The sequence below is a fragment of the Sinocyclocheilus rhinocerous genome, unplaced genomic scaffold (genome assembly GCF_001515625.1).
Source record: "Sinocyclocheilus rhinocerous isolate Xijiao unplaced genomic scaffold, SAMN03320098_v1.1 scaffold2716, whole genome shotgun sequence".
Taxonomy (NCBI): Eukaryota; Metazoa; Chordata; class Actinopteri; order Cypriniformes; family Cyprinidae; genus Sinocyclocheilus; species Sinocyclocheilus rhinocerous.
This window is the reverse complement of record NW_015624199.1, coordinates 35,236-38,646: the sequence shown is the minus strand read 5'-3', so window position 1 is coordinate 38,646 and position 3,411 is coordinate 35,236. Positions and strand designations below refer to the sequence as shown.

At 41.0% G+C, this 3,411-nt stretch overlaps 1 pseudogene; it reads right to left on the bottom strand.

Annotated features, from left to right (window-relative positions):
- Positions 1-726: 726 nt before the first annotated feature.
- The window catches only part of LOC107738471 (zinc finger protein 64 homolog, isoforms 1 and 2-like), a 5,740-nt pseudogene continuing 3,055 nt past the window's right edge, over positions 727-3,411 (bottom strand).

Below are 3,411 nucleotides of genomic sequence, written 5' to 3'. Positions count from 1 at the left end.
TGGTATTCTGGTCTGTGAGCGTATATGCGTTAAGGGGGCGTGGCTTTGGACGGCGATTGCAGGGAGGGTGGGACGTTCGCTTTCAGTGCTATCAGGCTAAAGTTAGCATTTTCAAAGATCTCCTACTGCACCTTTAGTTGTAAGTTATAAACCATACTCTTAATTTTATGAAAGCTCTGATTTCTCCCACCAATGTGCATGATTAAACCAAAATGGTAGCAGTTTGTACAGTTAAAAGTTAACTAGGTTTTAATCTCAACTCCATATTTATTTGGTATTACCATGTGCGCTTTTGTTGTCATTTCCAACAAACTTCCACAGGGATCCATTTTGGATGAGCACTGAAACATTTCTGAGTTTTATCATTCCAACACAACATGAACAAAGCATTAGTTGGATAAAGAAACATGAAATTAACCAAACAAACAGTTAATTTTATCTTCATGTCAGACCTTAATCAGGACATCACCATATTTAATTTTTGACCGGATTGAAAACGGGGCTGTGAGGAACAGAAGTACAGTGCGTTCAATGGATTCTATTGTTTTTTAACGACATACCGACTGTCCAGCTGACGAAACGCCTTACCGAAGAAAACGTTCAGTAGAAAAAATGCCATTAAAACAGCTGTAAAATTGTGAAAATTACAAAATCTAGGACCTTTATGCAGTGCGTGCCATTGTAAAACTCTTAAGTCCAATCCTCACAGCCTCGTTTTCACCCGTATTTAATTCAATATGGCGTCTAGCCTAATTAAACTCAATATCACAGTGAAATCTCGTTATTTGCGCAACTATGAATCACTGATGTCCACCGTATTGGAGTCAGTGAAAGGTGGAGGAGGAAGTGTTAGTTAGGTACAGTAACTAATTACATTTACTCCAATACTTTACACCTCTGTTAGTTAGTTAGTTAATCTGAAAATAAATGGTGTGGAGACAGATGGTCCTGGTCCTGTGTTGAAATCGACAGAGGGAGACTTTGAACAAGAAAGGTTTCCGGTGGACCCATGTCTAAACTATCTTCAGCATGCTTAGAAACATCCTGAGACGAGGAACCATCAATGTTCAGGGGTTCTTTTGTGGTGGTAATCATCGGATTCGTCTCTGTTACCACCGTAACCTCAGTCCCGCCCTCCTGGATGAGCTTGTGGTGGCTTTCCAGGTCAAAACAGGACGTTATGAAGGTGTGCGTGCCATCAGAAGCGGATGCAGAACAGGAGGCGATGAAGTTATGGGTACTGGTTTGAGGAGTGGTTTCACTGGAGTCGATTTGAGTGAGTAAAACCGTCTTTTGCTCGAGGCCGGACTCTGGTGCTAGCATGTTGACGTGCTGTATTACGGGGTTCAAAAGCACGTCGTGATCCTCCGGACCGAGCAGAACGGCTCCAGCCTGTCCAGCGGCAGCTTGGACAAAAGTAGCCTCCGGTCCTATAGAGGGCGCTATGATGATCTTAAGATGCGTCGTGCTGTAGGAAGACGGTGTGTTGGTTGTGACTGAGGTTTGTCCGGCTGTCTGTACGGGTTGTTTGGTAACAGTTTGACTTTGTTGTTGCACGTTACTATTATGCTGCCTCTTGTGGCTGCGAAGAGAGTCTTCCCTGACGAACGAAGCTTCGCACGAGTAGCAACGAAACGCCCATGCTGCTTCCAGTCTCGCCTGGTAACGCGAGCTGAGAGGTTTGGGCGGCTCCTCCCCCATCCTGCTTCATCGTCTGGACTTACCCTGCTTGTCCGGTTTATCTGCGTGACACTTCCTCCTGTGAATTAACAAATTACTGCGCTGCTTACTAGCAAACGAACAGTGCTTGCATTGAAAGGGTCGTTCGTCTGAGTGCACGCGCTCGTGGATCTTGAGCGCCCCCTTGCTGGAGTAGGAGTAACTGCACTCGCTGCACTGCAAAGGCTGGGCCGGCTGGTGTCTCAGGGCGGCTTTGGCGGAGCACTGGAATTCGCACTTCGAGCAGCGGAAGGTGTCGGAGGCGCTGTGTTTCAGCTGCACGTGGGATTTTAAATTAGCCTTCATCGCACAGCGATATTCGCAGAGTTCACACTTATAAGGCTTCTCGCCGGAGTGAACCCGACTGTGGCGCTTCAAGTCAGAGTTGATCTTGAATTTGGCATTGCACTGGAACGGGGCGTCACCTGAGGAAACATCCAGGGATGTGAACTGAATATATCACAGCTTCCACAACTTGTTCTGCTTGATCACAAAAAGGAACACTGTTCTAATGATGCTGTTCAACAATTCATGATTTGATAGCAACATACTTATCTAGCAAATACACTGATGTACAATTATATTTTGACATTTTAATTTTGTCATTTTTTGGCAAAACGTATGTACAGTACTAATATAACAGATTGCGTGTGTTCTTAATTTTCATAATATGAGCTGTTTGGCTTTGATAACAAGAAACAGGAAAACCAGTTTTATCTTATTAATCTTTTGGCAAAGTTTCACATGCATTAGTGTAAATTCTCAGTAATCAGTGTTACCAGGAAATACTGTGTGTCTGAAAACAACAACAACAAAAAATGACAACTAGAAAAACACTTGACTTTTGTGTTTTTTAAACGATTTTATTTTATATGTATTTTTTGCTATTTTAATTATTCTTATCAATCTGGGTTTTATATACACAATAGATGAAATAAATAAATGTGATATATATATATATATATATACTGTATATATAAATATATTGCCAAGCAGGGCTGGACTGGGACAAAAAATCGGCCCTGGCATTTTTTGGTCCAGGCGGCCCACCACCACTTCGAGATATACAGGTGCATCTCAATAAATTAGAATGTCGTGGAAAAGTTCATTTATTTCAGTAATTCAACTCAAATTGTGAAACTCATGTATTAAATAAATTCAATGCACACAGACTGAAGTAGTTTAAGTCTTCGGTTCTTTTAATTGTGATGATTTTGGCTCACATTTAACAAAAACCCACCAATTCACTATCTCAACAAATTAGAACATGGTGACATGCCAATCAGCTAATCAACTCAAAACACCTGCAAAGGTTTCCTGAGCCTTCAAAATGGTCTCTCAGTTTGGTTCACTAGGCTACACAATCATGGGGAGTCCTTAGCCATCTTCAAGAATCGGCTAAAACACATCTCTTCCATCTTTATTTGACCCTCTAACTCCAGCACTCTCTATTCTAATTCTATTCTTCATAAAAAACAAAACAAAAAAAAAATACTTTTTTCAAAGTCCCTTTGACTTGCACTCTATTTATTTACTAACTGCTAAAAAAAAAAACGAACACTTGCTTCTCTAATCTTTTTGCATTCTATCAATTTGTTTTCTTTTTATTTATTATACAATTATAATTCTGACTTTCTGACTTCTTCTGATTAACAAAAGCAAAAAAGGCCTCTAACACTAGCTTGCTCTACT